This window comes from Ranitomeya variabilis, chromosome 4, assembly GCF_051348905.1.
Source record: "Ranitomeya variabilis isolate aRanVar5 chromosome 4, aRanVar5.hap1, whole genome shotgun sequence".
NCBI lineage: Eukaryota > Metazoa > Chordata > Amphibia > Anura > Dendrobatidae > Ranitomeya > Ranitomeya variabilis.
In genome coordinates this window covers 32,014,012-32,036,690 of record NC_135235.1, presented here as the reverse complement: position 1 = coordinate 32,036,690, position 22,679 = coordinate 32,014,012, and the positions used below count along the sequence as shown (strand labels likewise).

The 22,679-nt window shown below is 46.8% G+C and overlaps 1 protein-coding gene and 1 long non-coding RNA gene across 2 annotated transcripts in view; one reads left to right on the top strand and one right to left on the bottom strand.

Annotated features, from left to right (window-relative positions):
• LOC143769603 (uncharacterized) overlaps positions 1-13,542 on the bottom strand; it is a 28,248-nt gene extending 14,706 nt beyond the window's left edge. The window contains exon 1 of the long non-coding RNA XR_013214430.1: positions 13,445-13,542. This is a non-coding gene — a long non-coding RNA (uncharacterized LOC143769603). The remainder of the gene's footprint in view (positions 1-13,444) is intronic.
• The window catches only part of SLIT1 (slit guidance ligand 1), a 366,291-nt gene that overhangs the window by 314,196 nt on the left and 29,416 nt on the right, over positions 1-22,679 (top strand). The window lies entirely within an intron of this gene.

Sequence of the window (22,679 nt, the reverse complement as noted above, 5' to 3'; positions counted from 1 at the left end):
CATGTTTAGGCTGGGGCTGCACAGCGACGCGTGTTTAGGCTGGGGCTGCACAGCGACATGTATTTAGGCTGGGGCTGAACAGCGACGCGTGTTTAGGCTGGGGCTGCACAGCGACATGTGTTTAGGCTGGGGCTGCACAGCGACACGTGTTTAGGCTGGGGCTGCACAGCGACACGTGTTTAGGCTGGGGCTGCACAGCGACATGTGTTTAGGCTGGGGCTGCACAGCGACACGTGTTTAGGCTGGGGCTGCATAGCGTGTTTAGGCTGGGGCTGCACAGCATGTTTAGGCTGGGGCTGCACAGCATGTTTAGGCTGGGGCTGCACAGCGACAGGTGTTTAGGCTGGGGCTGCACAGCGACACGTGTTTAGGCTGGGGCTGCACAGCGACACGTGTTTAGGCTGGGGCTGCACAGCATGTTTAGGCTGGGGCTGCACAGCATGTTTAGGCTGGGGCTGCACAGCATGTTTAGGCTGGGGCTGCACAGCGACAGGTGTTTAGGCTGGGGCTGCACAGCGACAGGTGTTTAGGCTGGGGCTGCACAGCGACACGTGTTTAGGCTGGGGCTGCACAGCGACACGTGTTTAGGCTGGGGCTGCACAGCGACGCGTGTTTAGGCTGGGGCTGCACAGCGACGCGTGTTTAGGCTGGGGCTGCACAGCGACATGTATTTAGGCTGGGGCTGAACAGCGACGCGTGTTTAGGCTGGGGCTGCACAGCGACATGTGTTTAGGCTGGGGCTGCACAGCGACACGTGTTTAGGCTGGGGCTGCACAGCGACACGTGTTTAGGCTGGGGCTGCACAGCGACACGTGTTTAGGCTGGGGCTGCATAGCGTGTTTAGGCTGGGGCTGCACAGCATGTTTAGGCTGGGGCTGCACAGCATGTTTAGGCTGGGGCTGCACAGCGACACGTGTTTAGGCTGGGGCTGCACAGCGACACGTGTTTAGGCTGGGGCTGCACAGCGACACGTGTTTAGGCTGGGGCTGCATAGCGTGTTTAGGCTGGGGCTGCACAGCATGTTTAGGCTGGGGCTGCACAGCATGTTTAGGCTGGGGCTGCACAGCGACATGTGTTTAGGCTGGGGCTGCACAGCGACACGTGTTTAGGCTGGGGCTGCACAGCGACACGTGTTTAGGCTGGGGCTGCACAGCGACACGTGTTTAGGCTGGGGCTGCACAGCGACACGTGTTTAGGCTGGGGCTGCACAGCATGTTTAGACTGGGGCTGCACAGCGTGTTTAGGCTGGGGCTGCACAGCGACATGTGTTTAGGCTGGGGCTGCACATCGACACGTGTTTAGGCTGGGGCTGCACAGCGACACGTGTTTAGGCTGGGGCTGCACAGCGACATGTGTTTAGGCTGGGGCTGCACAGCGACACGTGCTTAGGCTGGGGCTGCACAGCGACACGTGTTTAGGCTGGGGCTGCACAGCAACACGTGTTTAGGCTGGGGCTGCACAGCGACACGTGTTTAGGCTGGGGCTGCACAGCGACACGTGTTTAGGCTGGGGCTGCACAGCGACACGTGTTTAGGCTGGGGCTGCACAGCGACACGTGTTTAGGCTGGGGCTGCACAGCGACACATGTTTAGGCTGGGGCTCACAGCGACACGTGTTTAGGCTGGGGCTGCACAGCGACACGTGTTTAGGCTGGGGCTGCACAGCGACACGTGTTTAGGCTGGGGCTGCACAGCGACACGTGTTTAGGCTGGGGCTGCACAGCGACACGTGTTTAGGCTGGGGCTGCACAGCGACACGTGTTTAGGCTGGGGCTGCACAGCGACACTTGTTTAGGTTGGGGCTGCACAGTGACACGTGTCAAACGGCAGCGATTTGTAGACAAATCGCACAACCAAAAACTTCTGTGCAACTTGTTATCACACAACCATTTTAAAGCTGTGACTTTGCTGTGAGCGACATGGGTCTTGCTGCCAAAACTCGTTCTGTTACTGCTGCATCGCAGCCTATGTTCCCTGCAAGATACGGCCACCTCGACCAACAAGTTGCAAAAATTTAGAACTGTTGGATTATTTGCAATTTGCTTGCCGCGGCCACAGTACCTTCCAGAATTAATGCATTACACTGCGATTTAGCAGCGGTATAGAGTGATTTTTGGCTGCGCAACCTGCGTAGCGGCCAAAATTGCCGTGTATTTCCAGCCAAAATCTCCTTCATTTTATATACGAGGAATAGATTGCAAAAACCTTTTAATATATTCCATCTACTAAGCTCAACGGAGAGTAAAAATGTGATGTGTAGAGGGCTTCAGATGTATGCAATTAAATGCCTACACAGTTGCATAGAACTGCTATTAACTCCTATTATATAAATACATATACTGCATGGTATGTATATAATATACATGCTTATTGCGGCATTCAGTTGTATTGAATGGGCATATTATAAGTACAGTATACTTATACCGAACATAGAGCCTATATATGATGTGAACAGATCCTGTATTGATTCTCCTATGTGAACTCAGCACCCGCCAGGTCTTATTAATGCCAGGTTAAAGGGAAACTGTCAGGGGATTTTTACATATATATGGCTGTGTAGGCGCTTATCCCCCAATAAAAACAAAACCTTTTTTGTGAAGATCCCATGTGCCAGTCTGTTATGACCCCAATGGCGAGGGTCTCAGAGGAACGTGGAAGTCTGCAGAATACAAAAATCCAGCTCATAGGGCAGTGGTAACTGGGTTGACCATATATCTACTCCTAACGCCAACACTAGAAGTAGCCGGGGATCATTCCTACGTTGATTCTAGATGACACGCGCCAGCCGGAGAATCTAGCTACCCCTAGTAGAGGAAAACAAAGACCTTTCTTGCCTCCAGAGAAGGGGACCCCAAAGCTGGATAGAAGCCCCCCACAAATAATGACGGTGAGGTAAGAGGAAATGACAAACACAGAAATGAACCAGGTTTAGCACAGAGAGGCCCGCTTACTGATAGCAGAATAAAGAAAGGTAACTTATATGGTCAACAAAAACCCTATCAAAATCCACACTGGAAATTCAAGAACCCCCGAACCGTCTAACGGTCCGGGGGGAGAACACCAGCCCCCTAGAGCTTCCAGCAAAGGTCAGGATATAGATTTGGAACAAGCTGGACAAAAATACAAAACCAAAACAAATAGCAAAAAGCAAAAGGCAGACTTAGCTGATATAACTGGAACCAGGATCAGTAGACAAGAGCACAGCAGACTAGCTCTGATAACTACGTTGCCAGGCATTGAACTGAAGGTCCAGGGAGCTTATATAGCAACACCCCTAACTAACGACCCAGGTGCGGATAAAAGGAATGACAGAAAAACCAGAGTCAAAAAACTAGTAACCACTAGAGGGAGCAAAAAGCAAATTCACAACAGTACCCCCCCCTTAGTGAGGGGTCACCGAACCCTCACCACGACCACCAGGGCGATCAGGATGAGCGGCATGAAAGGCACGAACTAAATCGGCCGCATGAACATCAGAGGCGACCACCCAGGAATTATCCTCCTGACCATAGCCCTTCCACTTGACCAGGTACTGAAGTCTCCGCCTGGAGAGGCGAGAATCCAAGATCTTCTCCACCACGTACTCCAACTCGCCCTCAACCAACACCGGAGCAGGAGGCTCAGCAGAAGGAACTACAGGCACAATGTACCGCCGCAACAAGGACCTATGAAATACATTGTGAATAGCAAACGACACAGGAAGATCCAGACGAAAAGATACAGGATTAAGGATTTCCAATATCTTGTAAGGCCCAATAAAACGAGGTTTAAATTTGGGAGAGGAGACCTTCATAGGAACAAAGCGGGAAGAAAGCCATACCAAATCCCCAACGCGTAGTCGGGGACCCACACCGCGGCGGCGGTTGGCAAAGCGCTGAGCCTTCTCCTGTGACAACTTCAAGTTGTCCACCACATGATTCCAGATCTGCTGCAACCTATCCACCACAGAATCCACCCCAGGACAGTCAGAAGGCTCCACATGACCCGAAGAAAAGCGAGGATGGAAACCAGAGTTGCAGAAAAAAGGCGAAACCAAGGTGGCGGAACTAGCCCGATTATTAAGGGCAAACTCAGCCAACGGCAAGAATGTCACCCAATCGTCCTGATCAGCAGAGACAAAACACCTCAAATAAGCCTCCAAAGTCTGATTGGTTCGCTCCGTCTGTCCATTAGTCTGAGGATGGAAAGCAGACGAAAACGACAAATCAATGCCCATCCTACTACAAAAGGATCGCCAGAACCTGGAAACGAACTGGGATCCTCTGTCTGACACAATATTCTCAGGGATGCCGTGCAAACGAACTACGTTCTGGAAAAACACAGGAACCAGATCGGAAGAGGAAGGCAGCTTAGGCAAAGGAACCAAATGGACCATCTTGGAGAAGCGATCACAAATCACCCAGATAACGGACATGCCCTGAGATAGCGGAAGATCAGAAATGAAATCCATGGAGATATGTGTCCAAGGTCTCTTCGGGACAGGCAAGGGCAAGAGCAAACCGCTGGCACGAGAACAGCAAGGCTTAGCTCGAGCACAAGTCCCACAGGACTGCACAAATGACCGCACATCCCTTGACAAGGAAGGCCACCAAAAGGACCTGGCCACCAGATCTCTGGTGCCAAAAATTCCCGGGTGACCTGCCAACACCGAGGAATGAACCTCGGAAATGACTCTGCTGGTCCACTTATCCGGGACAAACAGTCTGTCAGGTGGACAAGACTCAAGCCTATCAGCCTGAAATCTCTGCAACACACGTCGCAGATCCGGAGAAATAGCTGACAAGATAACTCCATCTTTAAGAATACCAACAGGATCAGCGACTCCAGGAGCATCAGGCACAAAGCTCCTAGAAAGAGCATCGGCCTTCACATTCTTTGAACCTGGTAAATACGAGACAACAAAATCAAAGCGGGAGAAAAACAATGACCAGCGGGCCTGTCTCGGATTAAGGCGTTTAGCAGACTCGAGATACATCAGATTTTTGTGATCAGTCAAGACCACCACACGATGCTTAGCACCCTCGAGCCAATGACGCCACTCCTCAAATGCCCATTTCATGGCCAACAACTCCCGATTGCCCACATCATAATTTCGCTCGGCAGGCGAAAACTTCCTAGAGAAAAAGGCACAAGGTTTCATAACAGAGCAACCAGGGCCTCTCTGCGACAAAACGGCCCCTGCCCCAATCTCCGAAGCATCCACCTCAACCTGAAAGGGAAGTGAGACGTCAGGCTGGCACAAAACAGGCGCCGAAGTAAACCGGCGTTTCAACTCCTGGAAAGCCTCCACGGCAGCAGGAGCCCAGTTAGCTACATCGGAGCCCTTCTTGGTCATATCCGTCAAAGGTTTCACAATGCTAGAAAAATTAGCGATAAAACGACGGTAGAAGTTAGCGAAGCCCAAGAACTTCTGAAGACTCTTAACTGACGAGGGCTGAGTCCAATCAAGAATAGCTCGGACCTTGACTGGGTCCATCTCCACAGCAGAAGGGGAAAAAATGAACCCCAAAAAGGGAACCTTCTGCACACCAAAGAGACACTTTGAGCCCTTGACAAACAAAGAATTTTCACGCAAAATTTTAAAGACCAACCTGACCTGCTCCACATGCGAATCCCAATTATCAGAAAAAACCAAAATATCATCCAGATAAACAATCAAAAATTTATCCAGATACTTCCGGAAAATGTCATGCATAAAGGACTGAAAAACTGAAGGCGCATTGGAGAGCCCAAAAGGCATCACCAAGTACTCAAAATGACCTTCGGGCGTATTGAATGCGGTTTTCCATTCATCACCTTGCTTAATGCGCACAAGGTTGTACGCACCACGAAGGTCTATCTTGGTGAACCACTTGGCACCCTTAATCCGGGCAAACAAGTCAGACAACAGCGGTAAAGGATACTGAAATTTGACAGTGATCTTATTTAAAAGCCGATAATCAATACAAGGTCTCAAAGATCCGTCCTTTTTTGCCACAAAAAAGAATCCCGCACCAAGAGGGGAAGAAGACGGACGAATATGTCCTTTCTCCAGAGACTCCTTGATATATGAACGCATAGCGGTATGTTCAGGCACCGACAGATTAAACAGTCTTCCCTTAGGAAATTTACTGCCTGGGATCAAATCTATAGCACAGTCACAGTCCCTATGAGGAGGCAGTGCACTGGACTCAGACTCACTGAAGACATCCTGATAATCAGACAAATACTCCGGAACTTCCGAAGGCGTAGAAGAAGCAATAGACACAGGCAGGGAATCCCCATGAATACCACGACAGCCCCAACTTGAGACTGACATAGCCTTCCAGTCCAGGACTGGATTATGGGTCTGTAACCATGGCAGCCCTAAAACGACCAAATCATGCATTTTATGTAAAACCAGGAAACGTATCACCTCGCGGTGATCAGGAGTCATGCACATGGTAACCTGTGTCCAATACTGCGGTTTATTTGCTGCCAATGGTGTAGCATCAATACCCCTAAGAGGAATAGGATTTTCTAATGGTTCAAGAGTAAAACCACAGCGCTTAGCAAATGAGAGATCCATGAGACTCAGGGCAGCACCTGAATCTACAAACGCCATGACAGGATAAGATGACAGTGAGCAAATCAAAGTTACAGACAGAATAAATTTAGGTTGCAAATTACCAACGGTGACAGGACTAACAACCTTAGCTATACGTTTAGAGCATGCTGAGATAACATGTGTAGAATCACCACAGTAGTAGCACAAGCCATTCCGGCGTCTATGAATTTTCCGCTCATTTCTAGTCAGGATTCTATCACATTGCATTAAATCAGGTGTCTGTTCAGACAACACCATGAGGGAATTTGCGGTTTTTCTATCACATTGCACCGAATTAGGTGTCTGTTCAGACAACACCATGAGGGAATTTGCGGTTTTGCGCTCCCGCAACCGCCGGTCAATTTGAATAGCCAGTGCCATAGTATCATTCAGACCTGTGGGAATGGGAAAACCCACCATAACATTCTTAATGGCTTCAGAAAGGCCATTTCTAAAATTAGCGGCCAGTGCACACTCGTTCCAATGTGTCAGCACGGACCATTTCCGAAATTTTTGGCAATACACTTCAGCCTCGTCCTGCCCCTGAGACATAGCCAGCAAGGCCTTTTCTGCCTGAATCTCAAGATTGGGTTCCTCATAAAGTAAACCGAGCGCCAGAAAAAACGCATCAAGATCAGCCAATGCCGGATCTCCTGGCGCCAGCGAAAAAGCCCAATCCTGAGGGTCGCCCCGTAAGAACGAAATAACAATTTTTACTTGCTGAGCAGAATCTCCAGATGAACAGGGTCTCAGGGACAAAAACAATTTACAATTATTCACGAAATTCCTAAACTTAAACCTGTCTCCGGAAAACAGTTCAGGAATCGGTATTTTAGGTTCTGACCTAGGATTTCTGATAACATAGTCTTGTATGCCCTGCACACGAGTAGCCAGCTGGTCCACACTTGTAATCAAAGTCTGGACATTCATGTCTGCAGCAAGCATAGCCACTCTGAGGTAAAGGGGAAGAAGAAAAAAAAAAAAAAAAACTCAGAATCTTCTTTCTTATAATCCCTCTTCTGCAATGCATTAAACATTTAATACTGGCCTGGCAAACTGTTATGACCCCAATGGCGAGGGTCTCAGAGGAACGTGGAAGTCTGCAGAATACAAAAATCCAGCTCATAGGGCAGTGGTAACTGGGTTGACCATATATCTACTCCTAACGCCAACACTAGAAGTAGCCGGGGATCATTCCTACGTTGATTCTAGATGACACGCGCCAGCCGGAGAATCTAGCTACCCCTAGTAGAGGAAAACAAAGACCTTTCTTGCCTCCAGAGAAGGGGACCCCAAAGCTGGATAGAAGCCCCCCACAAATAATGACGGTGAGGTAAGAGGAAATGACAAACACAGAAATGAACCAGGTTTAGCACAGAGAGGCCCGCTTACTGATAGCAGAATAAAGAAAGGTAACTTATATGGTCAACAAAAACCCTATCAAAATCCACACTGGAAATTCAAGAACCCCCGAACCGTCTAACGGTCCGGGGGGAGAACACCAGCCCCCTAGAGCTTCCAGCAAAGGTCAGGATATAGATTTGGAACAAGCTGGACAAAAATACAAAACCAAAACAAATAGCAAAAAGCAAAAGGCAGACTTAGCTGATATAACTGGAACCAGGATCAGTAGACAAGAGCACAGCAGACTAGCTCTGATAACTACGTTGCCAGGCATTGAACTGAAGGTCCAGGGAGCTTATATAGCAACACCCCTAACTAACGACCCAGGTGCGGATAAAAGGAATGACAGAAAAACCAGAGTCAAAAAACTAGTAACCACTAGAGGGAGCAAAAAGCAAATTCACAACACCAGTCATGAGAAATCTAGTGTAGAAGATACAATTCAAGCTGGGGGCGTGTCAAGTAGCAGTCCAAGGGCATTGGCTGGAACTGCACTGGAGGTGTGTCAGTGACTACTCTTGGGCTGCTTCTTGACACGCCCCCAACTTGATTTGCATACAATTTCTACTCTAGATTTCTCATGATTGTCACATCAGACTGTTACTAGAGATGGGCGAACCCGAACAATAAAGTTCGATATCCGTACCAAACACCTACTGTTCGGGCACCAAACAGGGACTTCACCAGGAAGTCCATGTTACTGTTTGGGTTCGGCTGCCCAAACACCGGATGTTTGTCGCGATGTCATGTGCATGACAGTGCAGCAAACACCGCTACTAATCGGCAGTAAAATTATCCCCGCCGGTCAGAGAGACACGGTTCCCACGCTGTCAAATGACAGCGTGAGAATGCAGCTATGATCGGAGGTATAAAGTTTACATCCAGTCATTGGTGTTGGCTTCTGGGACTACTGCTCCCATCAGAATAGAGGGTTCCCCACGCCATATTTTTTTAATTATTTAAATAAATAACTTTAAAAAACATCATGTCCCCCCCCCATTTTTGACAACCAACCTTGCTACAGCTGGGGGCTGGTATTCTCTGGCAGGTAAGGGGCCATAGAGATTTTGCCCTCCCCCCACTAGCTTAAAAATAGCAGCCAGCAGCTGCCCGATTCTGGCACTTTGCCCAGCTCTTCCCACTTGACACCACTACATTGCATGGCACCAGGTAAAGTGCCAGAATATTTGTGGGGTTGATGTCACCTTTGTATTGTCAGGTGACATCAAGCTCACTGATTACTAATGGAGAGGCGTTTATAAGACACCTATCCATTACTAATCCTAAAGTATTAGTATGTTATTGTAAATAAAACAAAACACAGTTTAACTTTTTTATTTAAAAATAACAAACAGTTATACTTGCCTAACGCCTAATTCCACTGAATCCCTTGTATCCTGTAATAAAACAAAAATAAATTAAAAACAACAATATCCCTCATCTCTTCGTCGTTCTGTCCCACGCCGTAATACATGTCTGGGGGATAAATAGTTTTCAATAGTTTGACGGTGCCAAAATGCGACTGTCCAGGCTGAGAACCACTGATGAATGAGGTGCTGCGAGCTCAGCGTCAGTGACCAGCGGTCATCATCAAGGTTACTTCCGGTCACTGAGGCTGTGTTCCCAAATGGCAAATGAACTGCTGTGACCTCTGCACTGTGAGAAATATGTCTTACGGTGCAGAGGTGAGTTCACTGCAGTTCACCGGGAGAATTTCACTGCGGTGACAGCCCCCGGCTGTCTGCTTTAGCAAGGCTGGTTGTCAGAAATGGGGGGTGTATTATTTTTATTAGGGAGGCCATTACCTCCAATATTGTTCTGACAAGTCCCCTTTAAAGCAATTTTACTCTATCTGGAACTACATGAAGTTGAAACATGTCCATATTTTATATCATCATTGAAGAAAGAAAAGAAAACTGTAGCTTGTGAACCTAAAATTATGAACTTGGAATGCAAGTCTATCCCCAGTTCACCTTACATCTTAGAGGAAAAACACAACAGACAAGTTTACAGAACATACTTAACCGTACGCTCCATGCGGTGTGGAGAAGAAACAAGCATTTTCAGAAAAAAAAAATTCCATTAAACAACATGGGGATGAGAGCGCATCTTCCGCTTTTTCCGGTGGCTACTTTGCAAAGCAGTTTTAGACGTAAGAAAAAAATACAAAATGATAATAAAAAAAAATCTTGTGCATCTGACGGAGAGGCTCGGATACATTAGTTAATAAAAGGTACACTCTTGTCAGGATCACGGAAATTATTGTCAAGGATTTTGTCTGCAGGTGCATTTGAAATAGATTCTTCCAGGCTTCGGGGCTTTAGAGAACATTTTATGTCGAGTTTCTATGGTAACATTTAAAGTTAAGTTTCCAGTTTAAGCACCTCTAAAAATGGCAGTTTGATTTGCAAACAGCTTGCTAAACGTGTGACTGTGACAACAGGAAGCTTCTCTTATTTCGAGCGAAGGAATGCAAAACTTAAAAAAAAAAAAAAAATTAAAAATCTCCAATTTTGTAATTTCGAGGTATTAGTGCAAAGGTAACAAAGGTGATTCGTAAAAAAAGCCGAGATGTCCACTTTTCGGATATGTTGTGCAGGATAATGTAAGACGCGGGGATCTGACTCCATTGTGACCGCACATTATATCAGAATCATGATATGTGAACAAAAAGCAATGGTTTCACAGCAGAAGTTCATAGAATGTGGTTGTTCACCCTGAGGATACTGCGCTGTGAGGACAATGAGAGTCTTCCCAGTACATAACAGGTGACCAATCACCTGTATACGGCCGGATCCAGAGGAATGGACGCATCCGCCACTCCGTTTCTTTATTTTATGAAATGTTACTTTCTGTGGCTTATTATGTTGTGTTTTACTTATTTAAGCCTGCACTTGGGTATAGCGGGTGCAGAGGATTCAATCACATCCCTGTCTTGGTGCTTGACCTCTCTGACAGGTAGAGGACTACCCCCCATCTTGTGAAGTCCTTTCCTGCAGTATTGTAAGATTATGTTGCCGTATCCAAAATCCTTTCCTGCTGTATTATAATACTAGGGTGCTGTACGGTCCCTTCCCGCCATGCCATAAAACGAGGGTGCTGTATGCTGTCACTTCCTGCAGTGCTGTAATAGCAGGGTGCCTTAGGCTTAGTCCACTTCTACAGTATGTAACAATGCTACTGACTGGGGAGCAATCAGGTATCACAAGAACCGTCTCTATTTAAAGTCCGGCTGGTTTATTTCAGTCCTCATAACCCACATCACAGGAAAACTTAAATACAGCCTTTGTCCAGCACAAAGTGAAACATAAAGTAACAAGTCTACACAATAGTGCTGGTTAGCTCACCTGGCTTAGAGTCCAGCGCTGGGTGTCACTATCCACTTTCTGTCGATTTGAACATGAAGAGGAAATTTGGGCAGCAACTGATCTCTGACTTCCTCTTCATGTCCAATTCGTACGAAGGCGGAGACAGCGACACCAGCATTGATTGGGCGCCGCACCGTTTCTTGCAACTGCGCAAGAGCCCCGGGACCGCGAGTGTTGACTCCACTGAAACGGCACTGGCACAGGAGGTGAGTATAAGCTTTTTTATTTTATTGTGGCCATACATTTAGATCGAGATGGGGTTGTCCTAGTAGTGGTCAACCACTTTAAGTCCTTTCCTACAGTATTGTAAAAGAGTATTGTGCAGTAAGTTCCTTCTTGCAGTGCGGTAATAATCGTGCACTAGGTCCCTTCCTGCAACAATGTAATAGTGGGGTACTGTGTGCTAGGGCCCTTCCTGCAGTACGGCACTGGGCACTATGTCCCTTCCTGCAGTAATGTAATAGTGGGGCACTGTGTGCTAGGTCCCTTTCTGCAGTGTTGTAATAGTGTAGCAATGTGTGCTAGGCCCAATGCTGCAGCATAACACTGTGCTAGTTCCCTACCTACAGTGTCATAATAGTGTGGTATTGTGCGCTAGGTCCCTTCCACACGTCCTTTCCTACAATATAGTAATAATAGACCTTTGTTCGGTAATTGATTCGTCCAGTGCGGTAATAATAGAGAACAGTGCGCCAGATTCCTTCCTACAGTGCCATAATAGTGAGGCTGTACGGCACTGTGCGCTCGGTCTCTTCCTGCTGTATGGCACTGTGCGCTCGGTCCCTTCCTGCTGTACGGCACTGTGTGCTAGGTCCCTTCCTGCTGTACAGCACTGTGCGCTCGGTCTCTTCCTGCTGTACGGCACTGTGCACTAGGTCTCTTCCTGCTGTACGGCACTGTGCGCTAGGTCCCTTCCTGCTGTACAGCACTGTGCGCTCGGTCCCTTCCTGCTGTACAGCACTGTGCACTCTGTCTCTTCCTGCTGTACGGCACTGTGCGCTCGGTCTCTTCCTGCTGTACGGCACTGTGCGCTCGGTCTCTTCCTGCTGTACGGCACTGTGCGCTAGGTCCTTTTCTGCTGTACGACACTGTGTGCTCGGTCCCTTCCTGCTGTACGGCACTGTGCGCTCGGTCCCTTACTGCTGTATGGCACTGTGCGCTCGGTCTCTTCCTGCTGTACGGCACTGTGCGCTCGGTCTCTTCCTGCTGTACCGCACTGTGCGCTAGGTCTCTTCCTGCTGTATGGCACTGTGCGCTCGGTCCCTTCCTGCTGTACGGCACTGTGCGCTAGGTCCCTTACTGCTGTATGGCCCTGTACGCTCGGTCTCTTCCTGCTGTACGGCACTGTACGCTCGGTCTCTTCCTGCTGTACGGCACTGTGCGCTAGGTCCCTTACTGCTGTATGGCCCTGTACGCTCGGTCTCTTCCTGCTGTACGGCACTGTGCGCTCGGTCTCTTCCTGCTGTACGGCACTGTGCGCTCGGTCTCTTCCTGCTGTACGGCACTGTGCGCTCGGTCTCTTCCTGCTGTATGGCACTGTGCGCTAGGTCTCTTCCTGCTGTATGGCACTGTGCGCTCGGTCCCTTCCTGCTGTACGGCACTGTGCGCTAGGTCCCTTACTGCTGTATGGCCCTGTACGCTCGGTCTCTTCCTGCTGTATGGCACTGTACGCTCGGTCTCTTCCTGCTGTACGGCACTGTGCGCTCGGTCCCTTCCTGCTGTACGGCACTGTGCGCTAGGTCCCTTCCTGCTTTACTATAACATTATGCCGCTTTGCATCGATGGGTTTAGAATTGTTACGGTCCACCAGCCCCTCACTCTAAGATCTCTTGTAGACCCCTACCACCACTTCAATACATTCAAGTGTTTATCTTGCTATTGATAAAGTGCATCCTCCATCTCTGCTCCTCCTGATATAATTCCCATTTACCTTTTTTTTGTAAATTGCACTCGATGATTATCTGAACTGTTTTTTAGAATTCCTCATAGACCCCCAATTAACCCTGTGTGTACATTATACTGCCATCTGTTGTGTGCTTATCCCACACACACACAACGAATGGCTGACGATCGCCAATAAAGAACTGTCACTATCTTTACATATTTACCTTCTAAATTGTGCTCCTGTTCCCGCTACGTGGAGAGCGGCGGAGCCTCCGATAATTACCGTCATTTGCTTTTAACTTCAGATGCATCTCAGTCCAGGCATCTAAAACAAGGAAACCCACTTTTTTTTTTTTTTCTCGGAGTCGCTGCTTTTCACCAATCCCTAGAATATAATTAGTTTCCGAAAATAAATCTTAAGTCAAGGAGAAAGAAGAGGAGAAACGGGAAGAATTGGGTTATTTGAAAATTACATTGAATCAAGAGGCAGAAATGACCAAACCTGCTTCTAAGAGCCTAAAATTACTAGATGTAAAAAAAAAAAAAAATACTAAATGGCCTCTCGTTCTGTTGCCATGGTAACCAAGCATCTTTACAATAGGCCTATATTTTCCTTTGGGGTTTGCAAAGCCATTCAGTCAAACCATTTACTCTTCACAGCTTTCAACCTGCACACAAATGTCTCCCAGCTGCTTTTCTTATTTTCTTATTCTTTTTTTTATTATTCTTTTATTTTCGGGAACTTTCAGAAAGTCGAATCCATTTCAAATTAAAGCTCTGGCATTTTTGAGCAATGTGTGAATGCCTCCATTATTAATAAGGGGCAAATGGGAGAGGGAAAAGAGAAAAAAACAAAACGGAAGGATATGGAGCGAAACAATGCCGCAGATGCTATTTTCAAGCGCTGCATTTTAAGGCATTACAATAGGCGTATCGCGGCCGTCCTACAGCATTACTTAGTGTTTAAGACCTCTCTTCTGAAGAAGTGAAGACGACCGGCCTCCTCGTGTTAACTTGTTCTGTGCCAATAAGTGGAATTTCTTCATATGACAACACGGCTTATACCATGTGCATCTTTCCAGTGACGTTTGGGAGAAGCACCATAGGAAGGACTCTGAAGCACAGGAAAGACGACACCGTTTATGGTGCTCGGCAATTTTTTTTTTTGCAGCCAAACCACACCCTTAACACCCCAGTTCTTTTTGTGCATCCATACAAAAATAACGCCCCCAGTGAAGCCCCTGATAGTTTGCCATCACAGTTTACAATTTAATACCCACACAGATGTCCCCATTCAGAGTATGATGCCCCCCACACACACACTGACACCTCCATACAGTGTATGATGCCCCCACAGTGTCCCCCCTCTAGATGGCCCCACAATACTACCTTACACAATGATGCCCCCTACACAGTATAATGCCCGCATTGTCCCCCAACACAGTGATATCCCTAGTGTCCCCTCTTCACAGTATGTTGCCCGCAGTTCACCCACATAGTAGGATTCCCCCAATGTCCTCCATACACAATGATGCCCCCATAAAGAGTATGACAGCCCCTCTTGGTGACTCCACAATGCAACCTTACACAATGACGCCTCCTATTCCACACAGTAGGATGACCCTCATTTTCCCCATTAACACATTGTTGCCCTTAGTTCCCCCTACATGGTAGGGTTCCCCCAGTGTCTCCCACACTCAATTATGCCTTCATACAGAGTATGAGGCCCCCACAGTGTACCATCTCATAATGTTTTCTGAAAGCTTCCTTTCACAATGATACCTCCCACACAGTATAAGGGTACCGTCACATTAAGCGACGCTGCAGCGATAGCGACAACGATGCCGATCGCTGCAGCGTCGCTGTTTGATCGCTGGAGAGCTGTCACACAGACCGCTCTCCAGCGACCAACGATGCCGAGGTCCCCGGGTAACCAGGGTACACATCGGGTTGCTAAGCGCAGGGCCGCGCTTAGTAACCCGATGTTTACCCTGGTTACCAGCGTAAAAGTAAAAAAACAAACAGTACATACTCACCTGCGCGTCCCCCAGCGTCTGCTTCCTGACACTGACTGAGCTCCGGCCCTAACAGCACAGCGGTGACGTCACCGCTGTGCTTTCACTTTCACTTTAGAGCCGGATCTCAGTCAGAGCAGGAAGCAGACGCTGGAGGACGCGCAGGTGAGCATGTACTGTTTGTTTTTTTTACTTTTACGCTGGTAACCAGGGTAAACATCGGGTTACTAAGCGCGGCCCTGCGCTTAGTAACCCGATGTTTACCCTGGTTACCAGTGTAAAACATCGCTGGTATCGTTGCTTTTGGTGTCAAACACAACGATACACGGCGATCGGACGACCAAATAAAGTTCTGGACTTTATTCAGCGACCAGCGACATCACAGCAGGATCCTGATCGCTGCTGCGTGTCAAACTAAACGATATCGCTAGCGAGGACGCTGCAACGTCACGGATCGCTAGCGATATCGTTTAGTGTGACGGTACCTTAATGCTCCCATTGTCCCCGAACACAGCATGATGCCACCAGTGTCCCCAGTTCACCCCATATAGAAGAATTCCCCCAGTGCCCTCGACACACAATTGATGCCATCAACACAGTATAATGCCCCATAGTACCCCTACACAGTTTGATTCCCCCAGTATCCCCTCTTTACAGTATGTTGTCCCAAGTTTCCCCCACATAGTAGGATTTCCCCAGTGTCCCCTCTATACACTGTTACCTCCAGTCCCTCCCACATAATAGGATTCCCTCAGTGTCCTCCACACACAATGATGCCCCCATACAGAGTATGACAACCCCACAGTGTCCCATCTCATGATGTTTCCAGAAAGCTACCTTACACAATGATACCCCCTACACAGTATAATGCCCCCATTATCACCCAACACATTATGCTGCCCCCAGTGTCCCCTACACAATATGTTGCCTCAGCTCCACCCACGTAGTAGAATTCCCCCAATGTCCTCACAGATAATGATGTCCCCATAGAGAGTATGACACCCCCACAATGTCCCCCCTCATGATGTTTCCAAAAAGCCACTTACGCAGTGCCATCTACACAGTATAATGCCCTTATTTTCCTCCCACACAGTGTCATCCCCTTTTCAGTATGTTGCTCCTAGTTTCCCCACATGGTAGGATTCCTGCAGTGTCCTCCATACACAATGATGCCCCTATACAGAATATGACACCCCCACAGTGTCCCCCTCATGATATTATCAGAAAGCTAACTAAGGGCCCCTTCACACTGGTCGATTCTGCTACGATTACGACGCATTTGCGTCATATTCGACATCGCAGTACGAGCTCGTAGCCAGCGGTCACACTCTACGATGTTAACGCTTTTTCTGACGTAGTTGCGATGTGAACGTCACGCGTCGCAATCGTACGCTACCCTTCACACCGCCATAGTCCTACGACTCCGAGCGTGACGTATTACCAGCATGGGCGTGCTAAAACGTCACGCCCAATCAGGAGACAGGTATGCGGAAGCCCAACCCACGTAGTCGCATTACGAGCTCGTATGACCGCCGTCACATACTACGATTTCGACCGCCACAGCGAGACATTTACGACGAAAGAAAGTTCTGCTCTTTCTTTCACATCGTACGATGCTGGGCTGCGTCGCAAATCGTAACGCCATGTCACACTTTGCAACCTCGGAACGAGGACGGATAAACGTCACAAATCGAACGCTCGTTCAGACTTTGATTGCACAGTGTGAAGGGGCCCTTAAACAATGCCATCAACATAGTATAATGCCCCACACAGTATGATCTCCCCAGTATCCTCCTCTTCACAGTATGTTGCCCCAGTTACCCCCACATGGTAGGATTTCCCCAGTATCCTCCTCTTCACAGTATGTTGCCCCCAGTTTCCCCCACATAGTAGGATTTCCCCAGTGTCCCTTCTTCATAGTATGTTGCTCCAGTTCCTCCCACATAGTAGGATTTCCCCAGTGTCACCTCTTCATAGTATGTTACCCCTAGTTCCTCCCACACATATAGTAGGATTTTCCCAGTGTCCCCTCTTCACAATATGTTGCCCCTTGTTCCCCCCACATAGTAGGATTCCCCCAGTGTCCTCCACACACAATGACTCCCCAGAGTATGACGCCCCATAGTGCCTCTCTCATGATGTTTCCAGAAAGCTACCTTATTCATTGATGCCCCCTGCACAGTTTAATGACCACATTGTTCCCCCACAATGTATGATTTCCCCAGTATCCCCATTTTTACAATACGTTACTCCGTTTCCCCCACATAGTAGGATTCCCTCAGTATCCCCCACACACAGTGAAGCCTCTCACATAGTATGATGCCCCCCACATTTCTACCTTCCACAATGACGCTTCCTACACAATATGATGTCCTCAGTTCCCCCCTTGCACAATATCCCTCTCATACTAGCATGACACCACAGTGTCCTCGTCACATCCAGTGCCCGTCAACACCTCCTGCAATTCTAAAAAGAAAAAAACCCTCTCCAAGCCTCGCTATCACATGTGTGGTCCATCGATATAGTGACATCATTATGCCTCCCACACCGAGCCTCAGATTCCCGACGTCAGCATTGAATTTAGCTTTATTGAAGACATAAAGAAGTAGATACAATTGGAAGTAGGACATGACACCAACTTCCTGAGACTGGCCCACAGGAACGCGGATGATTGGAAGTCATGACTGAGCACCCTGGGTCGGAATCTGACTGGTCGCCTGGTTCCCTATGAAATGGGTCCCAATGTGTGTGTGCCAGAGATAGGGGTTAGATCTTAGCGCAGGGACTGATGGGAGCATTTACAAAGTATAGTGCACACACCCTGCCACTCAGTGTTTATGCGACTGACAGAAACCAGAAGTGCTGTCTATGGCTTGCCAGTGCCTGGGACAAGGCAAGTACTACTCTCCCAAATATATGCAAATTGCCTTTTCGGGGAGGAAAAGGACTTGAATTCTAGTGCCAGCTATTGGAAGTAGCAATCCTAAAAGTCAATATCAACTCTTTAACAAGCCTTGCCACATGACTTTGGATAAAAGCCAAACCAGTATCTAAATTAGCAGACACATGTTTTGGGGTGTTGCCCCTCTTCAGTGCAATGAATGACATCTGATTTGGCTGTATGAGAGTTCTTTGACAGAGGTCTAAGGGTAACATTTCTACAATACATGGCACTAGGGTTCAAGTCCTTTTCTTCTTTACAGAGGAAATTTGCATATTTAATTTCCCAGAGGAGCATTATATGGCCTATAAGTCTCCTTACACTAGCATGTCAGATATGTCACTCTCCACAAAGAGAAACATTACCCCTTACTCTCTAATATTATGGGAAGCATGCTTTAGAGTCTGGGAGCATGATTGCAGCCAGGTATATTTTTCTTTGAAATGCTCTGGTGATTCTAAGAAAACATAGTTTGAAGAGGAAGAGCCATGACTAGTCCGCACTGCCCCCAACTGGCTTCTCCCTGCTCCTCTCGAGGTAATTAACAGGTCTCTCTCTAAGCCTATTTATTACCGATCCCGAGATCAGGGCTCTGTAGACTCATCTCGGATAACATGGAGGCCTCCACTCCATATGTTGTCCATCGGACTGTCTGAAAACGTCAAGTCCCATAGACCATGAATGAAGCCCAGCTGATATTGGGATTATTGAGGATAAGCAAAATTGTCCCATGGGAGAGTAAGGAAAGGGTTCATGTCTTCAGGCCTGCCAAATCTCGAAGGGAGTGAGGAGTCTCGGAGAAGACACTGGAACAAAATCTTGAGGGATATGACTAAGCTGGGTGGATACACTGAGTGATTTTACTTATTATGCAGCTATGAATTCTACTATTTGTGATCATTGAAGAAACTCCTCCATTTTGGTACAAAACTCCTATATTCATAAAGGGTAAAAATATGCGAACACTCCAGAACGCTTTGGAGATTGTTGGAAATCACAAGTTATACATTTCTTATGCTCTCCGGATTTAATCAATCGGAATCCCAGAAACTTTTTTAAGTTAGCGTTAGGACTGCCCCTATTTTTGGGCTTTTTTGAGGAGTACTCTTTAGGTTCTGTTCTTATCACAATGCAAGATATACAGATTTCAGACAAGCGTGGCAGAGGAGCATTCGCAACAACAACAATGGCAGTAAATCGTGTGGTTTTTATGCAAAATTTATTGCAGGAATTCTGTGTTTTTGCTGCAGATTTTCCTCTTTGCATAGTGAAGAGTGAAATCTGACGCAGCGTAAGGTCTCATTCACACGTCAGTATTTTGCATTCGATTTTATATGACAAAAACCAGGAGTGGAACTTACAGAGAAAAATGCAGATTGAAAGATTGAGAGCAGTTGTGTGATTTGGAGACACTCTTGGTTTTGGCATAGAAATACTCATATAAAATCCTGATGTGTGAATAAAGCCTATATAGAATATTTCGCACTGTAGGACAATTTGCATTGTGGATTTTTTTCAGCAGCGTGTGCATGAGATTTTGTAATATGCACTTTATTGGAAACAAATCGGAGACCAAAATGCAGTCCTATGTAAAACCACAAATACGTCATGCCCAATGATAACGTCTCCTCTGCTGCAGTTGACAAGCTCAGGTCTGCAACATCTGTAGGTTCAGCTTCCAGCAAGAAACATTTAGCGGAGTTTTGTTTTATACAACACAAAAACAGACGTGAAGTGACGACGCGTCAGTGCACTCTGCATGTTGAGTGCAAACAAGCCGTGTTCCATCGAGACCGAATTACAAGACAATTGACATTTGGGCCCTGGTGAGAGATCCTTATCAAGATTGAGAAGGACCTTTGTGCAGAACTTAATGTCTCCTGTAATGGCATCTTCCTAGTACATGAGCTGTTATTTGCATCCGTGATGTATAACTACATTTATTGCACGGTTCATCCCCAGAATGTATTACATTGATATTCTTTACATTTCCCGTCATCAGCCTTCCTAAAAATACAGTAATTCACCATTCTCTGCTGCTGTCTACGCTCACCGGTCATGCATTTGTATCGACAGTCGTATAATTTTAGTATTCTAATATATAACTTCGAGCAAGTGTGCTCCGATGCATAATCACCAACAGAGCCCCAAACTATCACATGTCACCATTTATTACATTGTCACATATTCCCCACACAATACTCTCATTCAGTGCCCAAATAATACCATCATACAGTACCTAAATATTACCTCCACATAGTGTTGAAATAATACTACCATCTAGTGCCCATATAACACTGCCATGTACTGTCCACACAATATTATAATTCATAGTTACATAAGTTGAAAAAAGACCTCGGTCCATCAAGTTCAACCTTACCGTCAAACAGTCTTGAAATACTGCCATATAATGCCTGCATATTACTGTCATATACTACCCACATAACATCATTTAATGTCGAAATAATACTATAATATGATGCCTAAATAATATCTCCATAAAGTATCCAAATACCACTATTGAGTGTCCACATAATACTGCCATATATTACCCAAGCAATACTATCAATACATACTATGCCTAAATAGTACTCACATAGAGGGATCATATTATGCTGCCATATGGTGTCCAAATAATACCATTCAATTCTGAAATAATACCATGCCTAAATAATACCTCCACAAAGTATCCAAATAATACTGCCATCTAATGTCCACATAATACTGTCATGTAGTACCCCACATATTATTCAATTCAAAATAATAACATCGCCTAAATAATACTTCCACACAGTATTGAAATTCTACCATCTAGTGTCTATATATCACTGCCATATAGTACTAAGAGCAACATAATGCCACCATACATTGCTTAAATAATACCTCCATATATTATTCAAATACTGCCATCTAGTGTCCACATAATACTGCCATGTATTACCCACACAATGCTAAGATACTATGCCTAAATAGTACTCCCAAAGGGATCACATTATGCCGCCATATAGTGTTCAAATAATAATGTAATTCAATTCTCAAATAATACCAACATATGACGCCTAAATAATATCTCCCCATTGTATTGAAATACTTCCATCTAGTGCCCATATAACACCGCCATATACTAACCAGTGCCCAAATAACACGATAATACAATGTTTAAATAATGCCTCCATATATTATCTACATAATACTAATGCCTAGTGTCCACATAGTGCCGCCATATATTATCCAAATAATAATGTAATTCAATGCCCAAATACCTCCACACAGTACTGAAATAACACTACCATCTGGTGCCCACATAAAACTGTCAGATATTACCCATATAATACTAATATAATACTATCCTATATTGCCTATTGTACTCCCATAGCGGATCACATTATAGTGGCTAAATAATAAGCAGTTTGTCTTAAGGCCCCGTCTCACATAGCGAGATCGCTAGCGAGATCGCTGCTGAGTCACAAGTTTTGTGACGCAACAGCGACCTCCATAGCGATCTCGCTATGTGTGACACGTACCAGCGATCAGGCCCCTGCTGCGAGATCGCTGGTCGTGTCGGAATGGCCTGGACCTTTTTTCGGTCGTTGAGGCCCCGCTGACATCGTGGAATCGGTGTGTGTGACACCGATCCAGCGATGTCTTCACTGGTAACCAGGGTAAACATCGGGTTACTAAGCGCAGGGCCGCGCTTAGTAACCCGATGTTTACCCTGGTTACCAGCGTAAATGTAAAAAAAAACAAACAGTACATACTCACCATCTGATGTCCGTCAGGTCCCTTGCCGTCTGCTTCCTGCTCTGACTGAGATCCGGCCGTACAGTGAGAGCACAGCACAGCAGTGACGTCACCGCTGCGCTCTGCTCTCACTGTACGGCCGGATCTCAGTCAGAGCAGGAAGCAGACGGCAAGGGACCTGACGGACATCAGAAGGCGAGTATGTACTGTTTGTTTTTTTTTACATTTACGCTGGTAACCAGGGTAAACATCGGGTTACTAAGCGCGGCCCTGCGCTTAGTAACCCGATGTTTACCCTGGTTACCCGGGTGCTGCAGGGGGACTTCGGCATCGTTGAAGACAGTTTCAACGATGCCGAAGTCGTTCCCCTGATCGTTGGTCGCTGGAGAGAGCTGTCTGTGTGACAGCTCCCCAGCGACCACTGTCATGATCTCCATAGCCAGAGAACTAGCATAAGCCTCTATAGGAACAAGCTCTTGGAAGATGTAACTATACTGACCATGAACTAAACCTACCGCATCATCTAGAAGTAGCCAGGTAGCATGTCCTACTTTTTATCCCTATATGCCCAGCGCCGGCCGGAGAACTAAATAATGCTAGCAGAGGGAAATATAAGACCTGACTCACCTCTAGAGAAATGCCCAAAAAAAGGAGACAGAGGCCCCCCACATATATTGGCGGTGATTTTAGAAGAAATAACAAACGCAGCAGGAAAATAGTTTTAGCAAATTTGAGGTCCGCTTTCTAGATAGCAGAAGACAG